General features: G+C 42.0%; 1 pseudogene; it reads left to right on the plus strand.

The window, feature by feature from the left end:
• The first annotated feature begins 15,068 nt into the window (after window positions 1–15,068).
• Window positions 15,069–15,186, plus strand: LOC124720097 (annotated as a pseudogene).
• Window positions 15,187–18,258: the final 3,072 nt, after the last annotated feature.

The raw sequence follows: 18,258 nt of genomic DNA on the forward strand, positions 1-18,258 counted from the left end.
CCAACTAATGTGAAGCCAAGAAGATGACAGATAATAATGAGAGTTACTTATAAATGCGTGCTATTAACATACTGCTTCTACATCTAAAAGCCCCTTTAATTAATAAAACTTGGCCAGTGCCACATAATAAAACCTTTAAAAAATTAACAAATTAAGAGACGGACGATGATAGCTGTTCAAAAATCTAAACCTGGCAGCTGCCAGACAGTAAAATTTAAGCTAATTTAAGAACCAGGGCAATGGCCGTTCACGGTACTGTACAACATAACCCAATAGAGTGAAACTCTTAAACTGACATTAATTAAAGCGCCAAAGAGAACAATATATCTTTTTAAAGAGGAAAATAAAACAAAATATTACAATTACTGCGGCAGAAGCCCACAATAAGACTACGTAACTTAATTCTTTGTGGCGTGAGGTGACGCAAGAGGCGGCTGGCTCGGGGAAGACGATGTCGGCAGTGGATGTACGCGGTCGTCTGGCCCACAACAGAGCTGTGGGGCCGACAGTTCCTGTCCTCTGCGTGTGCCACGACAGCCGTAAGACTGGAACAAACTGAGAGAGCGTCTAAGTTGCTGCACCAGTAGCCTCTTTCTCAGTCTCCCGTAATCAGGTTCAAAAATGGTTCAAATGGCTCTGAGCACTATGGGACTTAACATCTGTGGTCATCAGTCCCCTACAACTTAGAACTACTTAAACCTAACTAACTTAAGGACATCACACACATCCATGCCCGAGGCAGGATTCGAACCTGCGACCGTAGCGGTCACGCGGTTCCAGACTGAAGCGCCTAGAAACGCACGGCCACACCGGCCGGCCCATCCATGCCCGAGGCAGCATTCGAACCTGCGACCGTAGCGATCGCGCGGATCCAGACTGAAGCGCCTAGAACCGCTCGGCCACACCGGCCGGCCGTAATCAGGTGTTCAGTCAGAAAAGGATTCCCGTAGCAGACACGATTTGCACAAAATTCGACAGTTCTCTCCACAAGGAGTCACCAGTCATTTATACAATTTTAAACTTTTCCTCTCTCTCGTATTTACCCCTGAACAGAAAAACCAACAATAAGATTCCTAGAACCGCCGCATCTCAGGCTTGCAAACTCTTGATATCGCCCAGCACGGGGAGGTAGGATACCGGAACAGAGAAAGAGCCCATACAGCTCCAATATCGCCTTCTCCTGACTAAGCCCGTCTAACCAGCTGCAAGCTCACTGGGCCAACGGGCAGCACAGTAATCAAATGGTTCAAATGCTTTTGAGCACTATGGGACTTAACATCTGAGGTCATCAGTCCCCTGGAACTTAGAACTACTTAAACCTAACTAACCTAATGACATCACACACATCCATGCCCGAGGCAGGATTCGAACCTGCGACCGTAGCGGTCGCGCGGTTCCACACTGAAGAGCCTAGAACCGCTCGGCCACACCGGCCGGCAGCACAGTAATTCAGTAATTCAAAGATCTAACACATAATGAGTCTCCGAAACATCAGACTCTCCACATACAAACTGAATCCCCAAATCAGAGGAAAATGACTTGAACATACAAATGGAATAGATTTTGGCGCTCAAGTAACACAAAAGGCGAAGATCGCTTACAATAACGCGCTCTCGTGAATAACGTCAGAGAACCGCCGTGTCAACATGCCTCGTGCCAAATACTGACGGCCAACGTGACTAAACCCAGGCTCCACACACCGCATCACGACTAGATCAGCCGAGCCGACTTGGTGCCGCAAAACACGCTGCCGCTCAAAGCAATCGGCCGGCTGTTCGCGGCGGTACGGACGCGCACCCTAATTGGAAAGTATTCTCTGTGGCGAGGAATCGCTAATTCTCTGGTACTCACGGCGGGAGATTTGAAAGAATGAAGCCGCCACGACTCAGCTGTTATTTAATGTATATCGAAATTTGTAATGTCGACGCTACATGTACCGTACGTGTTAGAAGTACGTTTATACAAATATTACATAATTAGTTATATCCAACAAAATTATTTATTGTTCTAGTACAAATTCAATTTTATATATGTTTCATCACACGCAGGCAAAAATTTTAAAATAAAGGTGTCACTCAGAAATTGGCATTACACAGAGAGTTCTTGAAATGCACATATTATGGAGCCTCGTAACTTAATACATCTTGCACTGCAACAACCAGGCACCGAACCACAATCATAAACAAAGTGCTCTTGCTGTGAGAAGTCACAAAGTAAATTGTCTCACGACAGTGGTGATCAAGACAAAGTTATACCATTTCCAAGTCGACAGATCACGCTGCTGTTCGAAATCATGCGTAACAGTGGAGTACTAGGAGATGACTATAACTGATGTCAATGATTTTATTCACACAGCTGGGATTTCTTATCATTTTGATAGGTGAGCTTTCACTGATTACCAACGAACAGAAGAATTTTATTTGGATTTGTTTGCATACAGACCACATCAAGTTGTTTCTCGCGTCATTATGACGTGAACTTCTCTATTACACCTCCAATGAGTTTTTCGACCGTAGATCTAGACTACATCATTCGCCGCCTATGTCAATCAGTCGGACAGCTCTGGCCGGGTTTTGCAGGTTTTCCTCAGACCGGAAGGTGAATACCGGAGCTGTCCCCCGAACTTCCTGCAAATAAATTCCCAACTGGGAGACATAAATTCCCACCCCCCCCCTCTCAATTTCCAATAGCACATATGCAAACAAATAAAATAAAATAACCAAACAATAACCCCTATACCCATTCGGCCTATAAAGAGCAAAGCAAGCTCTAGAGAGGTCCGCCTTCCCCCTACGGGAAGGAATGATAAGTGCTAAAAAAAAAAAAAAAAAAAAATCAGTCGGAAACGACGAACACTTGCCTCATATCTGTCAAATTGAGCATTGATTCGTCCCACCATCTGGGGAATTTTAGATCTCATGTGATACACGTCTTCATCATTGATTGCTTTTACAGTACCCATCCTCCATTGGGCTACTGCTGTTGCAGACCGTCCAGAGAGCGGATGATTGCTCTCTGTTTTTAGTGATGTTACCAACCGACCTTCTTCTGCCTTACGGCCCGTTAGATTCACACTTGAGGGGGCAGAATCATGTACATACCCCTTCACTGCCGAAATCCCGAATGCCAACATGCCTTCTCCCTTCCCCCAGGTGACTTCACTCTATTTGTAATAAGAAAAACCGTTAGTGTATGAGGCACTCATTAACCACGTCAGTCTGTAATGTCCATACGATGAAGTTGATTCAAACTTAGATGATTCGAATTTCTAATCAAATATGACGAGATGTTAATATTATTCACTATTGTTAATGGCATTACAGGAAATCTTTGAACAGGACAATACCATCTACAAATGGCGGATGTACGTGCTAATGGTTTACTTACCCATGTTTATAGTATAATTGATGGGAGTGAAAATACTGTACATAAGGCAGTATAGAGAAGACTTATTTATTCGTTTATTTTCATTCTGTTTATATAAATGTAACTCATCAGCCACAAAATTGTCACTGATCTCTGCAATATTAGCTTAAATAAAGCTAATCTAATTAGGGAGTTGAGTTCAGTTAAATTAGACTATTAACTGATTATTAGCCCATTTTCTAGTCTTGTATTGTTTTTTAAAATCGAACTGTACTATCGCATGTGTTCCACCGCATTGAGTGAAAATTCTATCTTTACAATAACATGTGAGAACTCAGTTTCTGTTCTCTGACCTGTGTACAACATATACAAGGAACACTACTAAAAGTAATGAATGATTCAATCGCTCACTGATTAATACGATCACATCATACGAATAACTTCATGTTAGGTTTAAGTTTATGAGTAACATATTCATTTTTAGGTGCGAATTCGGGCACTAACGAATTAATTCACAATAGCGTCATTGAAATGTTTGTCCACCTGTTTACTTGCAGCTCGACACCAGTTAACAGTTTTCACACAACATTATTTTGTGAACCATGTGCAGGTCTAGTGTTAACTTTGTCATTGCCAGAATGATGTTGAGTGAAACTATTTTCGAGAATAATATGGCCTCTATGAAGCAAAAATTGATCACCAGCATGATAAAAACGTCCAGACTGAACGTATTTAATTCACAGTGTTGTTTTAAATAGCAATTTGTAAATCAATAAGAACGAAGACACAAATTGTGAAGACGCTACCAATTTAGACACTTGGTATATTTAGAGATAATCACAAGAAAATGGCTTCGTAAAAAGAAACCGGTATTGAAAAGAATGGAAGATTAAATAAATAAATAACGGCCAAAGTAGATAAATGCTTCAGTCATTCATTAAACGAAGTTACCCATTTTCAAGATGTCCAGCCTGCAGTGCACTGAAACCTGTTTCATCTGAGAATAAATTCAGGGGCATGCAATTTATGCCAGAATAATCCCTGTTCCCTATAGAGGTACAGTAATAGCGTTCAACGAGGTAGAGGGTAGAGATAATGAATTATATCTTAAGTTTAAAGGATATTTTAACAGAAGATAACGTTATCGATATGGTTTCTAAAGCAACAAAAATTACTAATCACAGGTTAGTGTACAAATGGAAGCAGAACTCGAAATTTGTATTTATTCCACGCATCGTATGACGTGAGGAGAAAGATGTAACCTTACGTTCTTGAATTAAATCCGTGATAATACGGTTGGTAGTTGAACGGGGACTTAAGCCACACCTTTGAAACATTCTGCAGTAACTTAGGTAGAATTTAATTAAAATCGAATAGCGAATAATTCCGAAATTATCTGCCTTCTGGCTTCAACAAAAGTGATAACTAGGGCAATAATCGTTTTAAATCTGGAAGGGATCTCCAGCAGGAGAAATGAAAGTAAGTTTTAATTAAAACTTTCTCTCGGTCTTAAATTCGCGAATAACGATAAGGGCCGGGCTGAACGAGTTGGCTTAAACAGAACTATTTGCCGACAGGTCTGAAGGATGAAGCCCGCCTGCCGCATCCCACACAGCACGTCAGAGTCACAGGAAAGAAACGCCTTCCTTCAGTCGTCGCACGTTGGTAATCATGAACTCAACGCAGCTCTTCAAGAGACTCACTTTAAGCGACGATAACATTATTCCACTTTCGTTGGTGCTCTTGTTAGTGGTAATGAAATTAAGGCCTCAGCATAACAAACAATGAAAGGTTTGTAGATCTTATCTATCTAATCAGATCTTACGTGTATTCAATTGCGATTACATGCATTGTTATTACATTGAATAAAATCATCGTTGAACATGGGAATTTGATGTGTAAAGTACAATAGTAAAATAAAACACGTATTTCTTGTCTTTTTCTTTCCCAGCGGTCTAAGGCGCTGCAGTCATGGACTGTGTGGCTGGTCCCGGCGGAGGTTCGAGTCCTCCCTCGGGCATGGGTGGGTGTGTTTGTCCTTAGGATAATTTATGTTAAGTAGTGTGTAAGCTTAGGGACTGATGATCTTAGCAGTTAAGTCCCATAAGATTTCACACACATTTGAACATTTTTTTCTTTTTCTTTTGTTGTTACAGTATTGTTACTGTAAAAGCGGGCTTGACAAAAGAACTTTGTTTCTCAAACCAGTGTTTTAGAAGTGACAAGTCCTGCAGTTGCTTTCGACTGTGATACTAACTGCAGTGTGCACGTTTTGATTTAGACTAACCCAAATAGACACTGCAACTTAAATACTTACAACTTCTTTCTGAGGATACATCATCCAGCAGTTTTAAACATCTAGTTAGCTGTTACCTCAGTGGATCCACTTTTTGCAATATGATCATGGGGTTTATATTCACCATGGACTCAAAAGGCGTGGGCGCGAAGCTAGTAGTTTACTGACTTCTTGCTCGTCACGTGCTCCGTTTCTCGACACTTTATGAGGTAGCACAGATAACTTATGGTGCATAAGCTCATAGTGTTTTTGTTTTGCATGTTGGTATTTAGATTCCTATGGATTTAATTACCGCCTGTCATCTTTATTTATAGTTTACTGCTGCAATTTGGCTTTACATATTGTCATTTTGCTATTTGAAGGTAGCGAGTGGAGCTGTGGACGCGAGAACATGGAGTACCAAGTGGAGATATCGGAGCATTTTCGACCTATTTTTCTGTTTGAGTTCAATAGATGGATGACAGCAGCGGAGGTAGGCAAATACATTTAGGCTGTGTATGAGGATAACGCTACTGGACAGAGCATGGTTAACCCTCCCGTTACCAAGCTTTTTCACACCTCTGTTTTACCAAGCGGGTTATTTGGACCACCCCAAAAGAGTTTTGCGTTTTATTACAACATTTGTTGTCATATTTCGTCATCTCCATTGACTGGGTTTATTTAGTATTGAAAAACAGCTTTTCAGGTTATTAGAAGTATTTAATCAGATCACAGATTTAATCAGATCACAGATACAGAGAACAAAAAAATTTTTATATCTTTCACTAAATTCAGTACTCAAAGTGAAACATCCCCTTAGAAAAATTGGTGTATTACTGAGCTGGTAAATCCCTTACGTTATATTATTTTCAAACAGCTGAGCAGAACTGAACGTACTCAGACATTTCTCACTTTACTTATTCTGGTCATCACTAAATTGACACACAATATTTTTAGCGCAATGCAATCTGACTTTCAATAATCCCTACAAAAGAATGGCCCTGACTAACATTAACCTATACCTTTCACAAATCACTTACCTCACAAAAATCTTCGTTACTCGAACTACTGCAATACAGAAAGCGCCACTACTGCCAGCTAAATAAAAGATTCAAACTACTGAGGGCACTAACTACTGATAGGCATAGTTAGCAAATGAAAGATTTTAATAAAGAGCAAACAATGTATTTACCTTAGTAGTGTTCAGTAGTCATAATATATATCTCAGTTCACGATATCCAGTATTACAACCACCGAAGCCGAAATACCCGTAAACAGATTTGAGAGCATTCGCCGTGTGTCAAATGGTTCAAATGGCTCTGAGCACTATGGGACTTAACTTCTGAGTTCGTCAGTCCCCTAGAACTTAGAACTGCTTAAACCTAACTAACCTAAACATCACACACATCCATGCCCGAGGAAGGATTCGAACCTGCGACCGTAGCGGTCGCGCGGTTCCAGACTGTAGCGCCTAGAACCACTCGGCCACACCGGCCGGTGCCGTGTGTCAACAGTGAAACCAACTGCCTTCAGAATTCGAAGCAGAAAGTCGTGATTAACTCGATCAAGTGGCTTATCGAGGTCTAGAAAAGCAAGGGCACAAGGGACGGACGTTACAGTCACGGCACGGCACGCGCGCTATAGGGGTAAGAATTGTACGACCAGCTTCGATGTTTTGCAACAGTCGACATCCTACTATTAACTGCCCTCGCCACAGTCTTAGCCCGCATCTCGTGGTCGTGCGGTAGCGTTCTCGCTTCCCACGCCCAGGTTCCCGGGTTCGATTCCCGGCGGGGTCAAGGATTTTCTCTGCCTCGTGATGGCTGGGTGTTGTGTGCTGTCCTTAGGTTAGTTAGGTTTAAGTAGTTCTAAGTTCTAGGGGACTGATGACCATAGATGTTAAGTCCCATAATGCTCAGAGCCATTTGAACCATTTGAACCACAGTCTTATAATCAAAGTTTAACAGAGTAAGTGGGCGAAAGCTATCAGGGGGAGCTGGTCCAGTGGGTTTCGGAATTAAAACAATTTTCCCACTTTTAACGACGTCGGCACTACTCTACCCTGCAACACTTCATTCAAAAGGGCGGGGGGGGGGGGTGTAAAAGTAGCACCCGAAAACGGCCAAAAGCGCAAATAAAATTCTCTGGGAAGGCCATGTAGACCCGGGGACTTTTGAGAAGGCGATCCCACAATAAGTTTTTTAACTTCCTCAGACTGAAAGGCAGCTAGGAGCGTTGCATTATGTTCATGGGTAATTGTATCCAAGATGCTGACAAGTGGGTAGTAAAAGGTATCAGTAGACTCATCGATGTCATAGATGGCTACATAGTACTGGTGTAAGATACGCGCTGTTATCAGTTTGCGCCATTACGATACGTCCATCATTTGTTGTGAGTGAATGAATACAAGCGCGTCGGCGACGGGTCTGATGCCGAAGCAAATGATATAAGGAAGTCAGTTCTTCCGTCACCAATGAACGCAGTTTCGATCGGATTTTCAAACCTTCCATTTGTATTCTCTTAAGGTCAACAATTTTGCCTTTACACGCCTAACATCCGCAGTTCGCAGAGGGGCGGGATCCGAAGCAGCATAAAGTTCACGCAGGATGGAATAGTAATATTCGTAAGTTCTCCGAAAGTCGCGAGCTTTGGCAGCTCAGAAAACGATCAAAGTTTGCCTGAGCCTCGGTTTTGCTAGCTGTGTTCACCATTCAAGGCTGGATGAGTATTTCGCAGTGGACCGTAGAGTTCGCTCCCACATGACTCGCATCACGTCATCGAGAGAGGGGTCAGCTGGGTGAGCGACGTTCAACATCCACGGAGGGCGGAACAGTTTGAGTGGTTGCCATTCAAGATTGAGAGTTGTAGTCACAGCACAGTGTCCGTAAACGAAGCTGGAATGACTTCAAGATTAAGAATACTATCGCTCAGGCAGTCTGATAAGTAAAACCTATCAAATCTGCTACTAGAAGTCGCAGTAAAATGGGTAAATTTAACAAACGTCGGGTATCAATATATATCCAGACGTCTTTTAGGCGTAAGGAGCGGATCTATTCATGTAATTCACCAGAGATATTAAAATTAGGAGATTGATCTGTAGGACGCAATACACAGTTATAATCATCACCCAACAGAATACCCGGAGGACTCTTACGCAACAGGTAAACAATATCCTCTTTATAGAAACGCAAACGATCCACTGCGCGACCAGTGCCAGAAGGGGCATATAAGAGAACCAAGGTAAGATTAAAAAGTTGACAGACTATGCCCCTGCCAGAATCCAACATTTTCACGTCAGCAATAGGAAGGCCTTCACGAAAGAATAAGTCGGGCCCTGTAGAATATTAGGATCCTACATTAAAGATCACACGAAAACCAGGTAAGGAGAAATTACTAAATACCTCCTGTAAGAAGACTATGTCGCACATGAATAATAAATGAAATGACGCAGCGAAGCCAATCGCAATTATTCGAAACGGTTAACATTTAAGGAAAGGAACGTGTGGGTCATTGATCACAGCTATACACGTTATCGGCTCTCTCCGCGAAAAGCGTTGACCATGTGGATACATAACCGACAACTGTAAAAGCTTCTTTCCTCGCTTTCTGGAAAAGTGTGCGTTTGCGGACCCCATACCTGACGATGAAAAATGCTCTATTTACGATTGTCTGTAGATCCTGCCAATTTTGAGTCGATTGCCCATTATATCTTACAGTGCTTCGTTTTAGGTTATACACAAGCGACCTGCCAAATTTGAGCCGAATAGGACAGTGCTCTCTTGAAGTTAAATATTTGCGTCATTGAATAATTTTATGTTTATGGGAATAGTAGGCCTATTTAGTAATTATAGTTATGTGTGCCTGATGTTGTGTTCAGAGCGGCACATCTGTTTACACTGACATCAGTGATACCCGGAATTTGTTGGCAATCGATAATACTGGAGGATAAAATGTTTAGTGCTCTGAGACACTGCATCTTCAGACCTTTCCTGTATGGCCGTCAACTATGTTTTCACTCAAAAATAAGGTGGAAGACCTCATCGTTTGCAGTTTAGGGGAACATGAAAACAGAGCACGAAATGTTAAAAAGAACGCATATAGATTTCTTTCGGAAACATAAAACTGGTTTTATATGCTCTTTCGGAGAGCCTGGAAATTGTCCACTGTGTCTCTCGTGCGCTATTTGCAGTGCTGAACAAGTAGCTAAATATACAGAAGACGACCACCAACACGAATAAGAAACACTGGACGAAGTCCCTAACCATGGAGATAATGAAAGGGGTTTACTTCATCCCTCTTTCATTTTTCGCCATTCATATTTTATTGTAATTACAAATATGCTAGGTTGGCACATAAGATCGATACACATAACCGAGACTTTAGTCGTCAACAACATTTTCTCCTTCACTATTTACAACAGTCTGCCAACCTGTCTGGGGTAACTTTTCGATTGTGCGACTGAAATCGGTCACGTGGTTTTGAGGCGAAGAACTCGCCAAGCCATGTTCGGAGCGCATTTTCATCCGGAAAGAAAGTGCCTTGAAGGGTACTCAATATAGATCAATAAAAATGAAAATCTGACGGCGCATCATCAGATGGAAGAGGTGGGTGCGGAACGATTTCCCAAACCAACTGCTGAATGGTGTTTTCTGTCAATATGGTAGAATGCGGGCGAGCGTTATCGTGGAATAGCATCACTTCACGCAGTCTTCCTGGCCCTTGTGTTGCAAGACGTCTGAGTTGTTGACAACAGTTGTCAGCAGTGATTGTTACACTTCTGTAAAGCAATTCTTAGTACACTACACCACCGCGGTTCCAACAGAAGCGCCTTTTCTGGATGCACACAGGTCTTTTTGCGGGGAGTTTTTCCTTTTTTGGGCTCAATCGTTCCTTTCCTTCCCTTATGTTAACATAAAGACTCAATTTCCCAACACCGTAACGGTACAGGATGTGAACGCTCGGTGTTGTTCAAGATCTAATTGATGAACAAAAAGAATATGAACGTATTTTTTGATTTTGCTTTAGAGCATGTTTACCCGTATGTTCTATTCTTCAACCTTCCCCATTACATGCAAATGTGGCTCTATGGTCATAGTTCATCACATTTGTCAGTTCTCGAGTAAACAGACGTGTATCATTGTGAGTTAGTGCATTTAAATAATCTTCACCAAACCACGAATCTCTTCTTGAACGTGGACAGTCACTACTGTGAAAACGATCTTTCTTAAAAAAAAAAAAAGAAAACCATTATTTAACCCTCGCATTATCAAGCGGGGTATTCTGACTAACCCAGGTTGATTTTTTCCCTATAGTAATGTTATTTGAAGGGCCACATTCCTGTGGTTTCATGACTTTTTACTAAAATGATTGACGTTGAATTGACACTCACGACTGTGTAATTTTTTTGGCTTTATCATTGTTATTCAGGTCATTTATTGGTGGGATTGTGAGACTAGCCCGCTTGGTATGAAACATCTTATTCTCTTATTTCTATAAAAAGAAGATTTTGGGAAATATATCTGTCATTCATCTTCTTTGTTGAGTTTTGCCATAGATCCAATGTTTGTTATTGTTGCTGGTTACTATTGTTTTCGTTTCATTTCATTGTTGAGCTGAATTTGGCGTTCCCTGTTGAGCTGACATTACACGAGTCAGTATTTCAACTGCATGTAAGGACGTCCAAAAGATTTTCTAGGGAAGAGATCATGGAAATTCTATACAATTTTGATGTCAGTGACGATGAAAATGAATGGGGCATTGATAATGAACTGAATGAATATACGGAACCTCTTGACAAAGACCATATCGTAGCATCAGATGAAGCTGATGATGAAATATCTGAAGACACTACACATTCACGTGAACAAGTAGAAGAAGAAGAAGAAGAAGAAGAGGACGATGATGAAAAAGAAGAAGAAGAAGACGAAGATATTGGAGATTTGTTTGTTTCTAGAAGTGGACTACACTTTTCTAGTGAACCACCAAAATGTGGGTGGCATCGACGTCGAAAAATTTTGAACGTAACACCTGGCCCAGTGAATGATGGAAAAACAATCAAAACAATAACAGAGTCATTTTTATTATTTATCTCACCGGAAATCATGAGCATCATTGTAGAAGAAACGACAGGGAAGCCAAACGAGTAATTTCTTTGTGGAATGCAGCTCATTCTTCGAACAAAACGACCTAATAGGAGCTGGTAGAACTTATGGACATCGCAAAAGTGCTTCCGATCTGTGGGGAGGTAATGTTGCCTTTCGGCAACCATTCTTTTCTGCTGCATGTCAAGAAACCGATTTATGTCTATACTGAAATTCTTGCGATTCGACAACAGAGACACAAGAGCACAGATAATTGAAGGAACCAAGGACAAGCTACAGGCCATCAGGGTAGTGTTCGACAAATTTCATCAACTTTATCCTTATGAATACGTGACTATTGATGAGTGATTAGCAACGTACCAAGGAAACTGCCCTTTTAGGATTTATATGAAGAGCAAGCCTGGCAAGTATGGCATTAAAATTTGGGTTTGTGCTGATGTGAAGACATCTTACTTATTACGGATGCAAATTTACACAGGAATGGTGGACAATACTCGGGAAGTGAATCAAGGACAGAGAGTTGTTTTGGAACTGATGGAACCATTTCTGAATAACGGTCATGGTGTAACAACTGATCATTATTTCACCAGTTTTCCATTGGCTGCTGAACTAATAAAACGAAACACGACATTGGTTGGTACCTTGCGTTCCAATAAGAAAGAGATTCCGAAGGAATTCTTGCCAGACAGAAAGAGAGAAGTTCACTCTTCAATGTTTGGTTTCACAAATGACTTGATCCCAGTTTCCTATGTTCCAAAGATGGAAAAGGCAGTAATACTACTCTCTACTCAGCATAATGAGAGACAAGTGAGTGGTGAAGAAAGTGAACACAAACCCAAAATCATACTGTACTGCAACAAAACCAAAGGTGCTGTAGACAATGGGGACAAAATTACAAGAGAATACAGTTGTGTTAGAGGAACGAGGCTGTGGCCACTACGAATCTTCATGGAAATGATAGATATTGCAGTACTGAATGCATATTTTCTGTACACTCAAAGATTTCCTGAATGGCAGAATAATAAACGAAGCCGACGTAAACTCTTCACGACTGAACTGGCATTTGGACTCAGCAAAGGCAACATGGAAGAAAGAGCAAAACATGTCAACGGTCCTCATAAAGATGTACAAGATGCACTGAAAGCTTATGGTATTGCAATTCCTACAGCAGTGATCCAAACCCAGTGTTCCAAGTTACCAACGCCACAACGATGTCAAGATAGCAAGAGAAACAAAGATCGGAAAAACAAGATTCTATTGTGTAACGTGCAAGAAACCTGTTTGTAATATACACAGAGAAGAAGCTGTTACTGTAAAGTGCATGCAGTGCAAAAATTTACTTGACTGGAAAGTTGAAAAAAGTCTTGTGTTACTTTACTGCAGTGACTGTTGAGGTACATAGATTATTAATTTTCTGTACATTTGTAAGTAGGTTGTTTAGGTTTTTTTTATTGGCAACGCCACGTAGCGCTCAATATGAAAATCACTGACTGTGCTGTGTGCAGTCTGAGGCTAGTCGGCACTGTTGCAATAGTCGCTATTGTAGTGTTGGGCAGTTGGCTGTTAACAGCGCGTAGCGTTGCGCAGTTGGAGGTGAGCCGCCAGCAGTGGTGGACGTGGGGAGTGCCTCAAGGAAGCAATCTGTCAACTACTTTGTTATTGTTGTCCCTGGAGCCTCAGCATCCGATGCTAGAATCCCAGCTGACAGGTTCGACACTTTCCGGCGGGACTATAGCTGTTCGTGCATACGCGGATGATGTGGTGGTTCCAATTTGCAGTCCTGCTGATATACCTCGACTGAAGTCTTTAATCAATGATTTTTGTCGGAGTTCAGGTGCAAAACGTAATGAAGGTAAATGCAAGCTTCTTCCCTTACGAGATTTTGATGACGCGGTTGTACCAAGGGCATACGTCTATCGGTATCATCATCGGTCGTTGTCCACTCAATATGGTGGCGCTCAATTGGAAGTCTGTTATGGGAAAAATTCCGGGAGCGATACTAGAGCATGAAAAGCATCCTCTTACTCTGCCCCAGAAAGTCCGAATACTGCATACATATGTCTCATACAAAGTGTATCCGCTTCCCTCGATGATGGCGAAGAAACTGCAACAATTGTATGGTCGTTTCTTATGGAAAAGATATATATTTCGCTTAGGATATGAGGTGATCACGAAGCCTTTGGGTGGCTGGACCTGACTGACATAGAAAGGAAGACGCAGATGCTATTTGTGCGGCTTACTGTTTTGACGATGACTCAAGAAACTCACACATTCACGTCTCATTTATTTCTGTGTGTCCGTCCTGCTAGTCTTGAATTTCATATTGATGTTGGTCGCATAAATTATAAGTTCAAACACATTCGTGAATTCTATCTTGCGGTGAGCCATTTAGGGGCTGACATCTTATGGAGACCTGTCCTCACCATGAAATTCCTAAAGACACGTTGGGAAGCAGTCCCTTGCCCGAACCTCGTTGAAAGACCTGGACAACAGTTTGGTTCAATATCAGTCTTCCGATTTTGCCGATGCGCGTAGCGTCCTCGTGGTATCAGGTAGTAAATAATTTGATTTCAACAGCGAGCGAATTTTGCGTATTGGGCTTAGTGACACGGATTTATGTAATCGTTGTACATCTCCAGATACGACACGACATCGTTTTACTTGTGGAGTCATATGGCAAACTGGTCTTGGATCAGGACACAATTGGTCTTCCTCATCGATCTTCTGAGACTACATACACTACGGATATCATATTGCGCCCAGATTCTTCTTTCCCTCCACGATCGAAAACCCATATTGTTATGTGGTTGCTGGGACATTTCGTTCATTATGTTGTAGAAGGCGAGGTGGAAGATCACATGAACTTCATGCAGTACATGATCACTGCCAATTGTACATGCTTGCGAATGCCTCGATATCGAGACCTCTTCGCGAACATCTTGAATCTTGTTTTCCGTCAGCAAGGTGTTGGTTAATTTAATTTTTCTGATGATAATTGTTTTTCTTTCTTATGTATGTTCCCATCTGATTGCTTCGGCTTGTCCTGGTTTCCTTGTTCGTTTTGTTTTGAGGTTTGACTCAGAATCGCTCCAGTTCTATTTTAAAATGTGTATAGATGAAGTATAGATACATATAAGCGTATAAATCCTTGCAGTCAAATTGGAATTTTCTTAGTTTGCTATTTCGAATGTAATCTGGTTTCGTTTATCCTTCTGCTTTTAGATTCTATTACAAGCTATAAAAATATATAAAAAACGCAAAATATTACAAAAATTAAAATGACTAGAAAAACCATATAAAAATATTTGTTGATACATATCATGTGGGGCAACGGCCTTGCCGCAGTGGATACATCGGTTCCCGTGAGATCACCGAAGTTAAGCGCTGTCGGGCGTGGTCGGCACTTGGATGGGTAACCATCCAGGCCGCCATGCGCTGTTGCCATTTTTCTGGGTGTGATGCCAATTGAGGAGCTACTCGACCGAACAGTAGCAGATTCGGTCAAGAATACCATTATAACGACCGGGAGAGTGGTGTGCTGACCCCACGACTCTCCAATCCGCATCCTCCACTGAGGATGACGCGGCGGTCGGATGGTCCCGGTAGGCCACTCGTGGCCTGAAGACGGAGTAATTTTTTTTTTTTTTTTTACATATCATGTGAGCTTGTTGGTGATTTGTCAGCTACGTTCCCGGTGTTTTTTCCTTTCTCCTTTTATTTATTATTCTGTAATCACAAATAATTTTTCTCCCATTTGCAAATTATGTTACATGATGATTTCACTATAGTCTACTGAAGTTTCATGATAATACCAAGTCATTCTGATAGTAAAACAAAAAAAAAAACAAAAAAAGCGCAAAGGCGAAGCTAACTGGCTGGGAAGCGAAGAGCCCGGATTCGAATCTTGAGGAAACTGTATGGTTTCCATCTTTTTTAAATTGTAGTTTTTTGTGTCAGAATTCGTAGGGATAGGAGGGTTAATAAGATGCGCAATTCAACATGGAATAATAATAATAATAATAATAATAATAATAATAATAAGGTAAGCAAACTAATTTCCCAACTGACGTAAATTAGTTAAGAATTAAACTTTTAAGCCTTGTCACATGAAAACAACTCCGAGTAAGAGTGCTGCGAATTCCTCACAAGGGCCGACAGATAGCCAACCGCGCGACGGTTGTTTACAGCGAGGCACGGGACGGAATGTACGTGGGGAGGGTTATGTTGCCCCGATTGACTGTTAGTCATATCACAGTTGTGAACCTCGAAGAGTGAGGGTGCCCAGCACAAACCTTATAGAAGTCAATCAGAGAGAGTTGTTTTCCATCGTTAGGCTGCCGCAAACCTCGAGGATACATTTAATGATTTTTCATCGTTAATCCGCCGAATAAAATGTGTTTCGTGAAAGAATACAGTGATCTTCCGTAAATAACATATGACTTCTCCTGTATGTACGAGGGCCATTCAGAAAGTAGCCTCCGGTTGATTTAAAAAAATACACCAAGTTAAACAAAAATATTTTAATATATACATCTTACAACTACATCTTTGCACTATTTTTCTACATAGTCTCCATAGCGATTGAGGCACTTATCGTATCTCTTCACAAGCTTTGAAATTCCTTCTGCATAAAAATCACCCGCTTGTGCCTGGAGCCAGCCTGTGACCGCATCTTTGAGCTCTTCGTCGTCATCACACCGCTGTGACCCGAGCCATTTCTTCAAATGCATGAAGAGGTGATAATCACTTGGCGCCAGGTCTGGGCTGTGAGGTGGATGGTTGATAACGTCTCATTTGAAGGACTCCAGAAGGGCCGTTGTTCTGCGTGCAGAGTGAGGACGGGCGTTACCGTGCAAAAAAACGATACCGGAAGTCAGCATACCACGGCGTTTGTTCTGTATAGCCCGTCGTAACTTTTTTATTGTTTCACAGTACACGTCTTGATTAATGGTCGTACCACCTTCCATGAATTCAACCAACAACACCCCTTTGGCATCCCAAAACACCGTTGCCATCAGTTTTCTGGCAGAAAAATCTTGCGAGGCTTTTCTTGGTTTGGTAGGCGAATTTGAATGTGCCCACATCTTTGATTGTTCTTTTGTCTCAGGGTTCACGTACTTAATCCAGATTTCGTCACCGGTCACGATTCTGTTTAACAATGGTTCTCCTTCGTCCTCATAACGTGACAGAAAGTCTAATGCAGAGGCCATTCTTTGAGTTTTGTGGTGGTCGGTAAGAATTTTGGGCACCCATCGTGCACAGAACTTACGGTAACCCAATCTTGCTGTCACTATCTCGTACAAGAGAGTCTTAGAAATCTGTGGAAAACCAGTAGACAACTCCGACATTGAGAAACGTCGATTTTCACGAACTTTTGCATCAACTGTCTGAACGAGTTCGTCAGTCACCAATGATGGTCTACCACTCCTCTCTTCATCATGAACGTTTTCTCGTCCACTTTTAAATAAACGTACCCATTCACGGACAACTCCTTCACTCATAACTCTTGGTCCGTACATGGCACAAAGCTCACGATGAATAGCTGCTGCAGAATATCCTTTGGCTGTAAAAAACCTTATGACAGCACGCACTTCACATTTGGCGGTGTTTTCTATTGCAGCACACATTTCAAACTGCCACAAAAACTAAACTAGCGCAGGTACGACGTTCACTCGACCACGGCTTGATGCCGACTGACCTGTTGAGTGCGTGAACGCACAGATGGCGTCGCTACTCCCCCCACAACCCGCACTGTGACCAATCGGAGGTTACTTTCTGAACCGCCCTCGTAGTTTGTGGTAATATGATTTTCTGTTTATGCCGCAGTAATTGGTTATTGTTTGTTGAGTCATATCTTTCAGTTTGCATAATCTAATTAATGGAGGATGTACACCCTTCGACCAGAGCTGAAATAATAGTTTCGAGCCTGTCAAATACGACAGCAAGCGGAAAGTTAACGATGCAGTGTTTTGGTTTGTAAAAGAGTTGCAAGACAGATGTATTATCAATGCACTGCCGGAAGCAGGCAATTCTGCTTATCGACGTTCCAGGTTGACAGGAGCGGCTACCGTCGAACGACTTTTGGAGCTGACGTACGAAATGACTTTTGCTGATTCTGAAGAACAATACCATGAAGAAGCAGAAGGTGTGCCAGTGGAAGATATCGCGACTAGTGAATCGCAAAATAGTCATATCACTTTGGAAATGTCCACGTTGCTGGCAATCTGTCCTTCATCCATTCTCGATGAGTATTACGAACCTGCTACTAAACGATTGAACTACGGCGCTATACCCCTTGAAGTAAAAGTAGAGGCGGTAGCGCTAGCCAGAAATCATCCAAATTGGAACCTACAAACACTGCAAAATAATGGAGCACCCGCGGGGTAGCCGCGCGGCTGAGGCGTCTTGCCACAGTCCGCACGGTTCCCCCGTTCTCCGTCCGAGGTTCGAGTCCTCCCTCGGACATGGGTGTGTGTGTCGTCCTTAGCGTAAGTTTGTTTAAGTTAGATTAAGTAG

The sequence above is a fragment of the Schistocerca piceifrons genome, chromosome 1, assembly GCF_021461385.2.
Source record: "Schistocerca piceifrons isolate TAMUIC-IGC-003096 chromosome 1, iqSchPice1.1, whole genome shotgun sequence".
Classification (NCBI taxonomy): Eukaryota; Metazoa; Arthropoda; class Insecta; order Orthoptera; family Acrididae; genus Schistocerca; species Schistocerca piceifrons.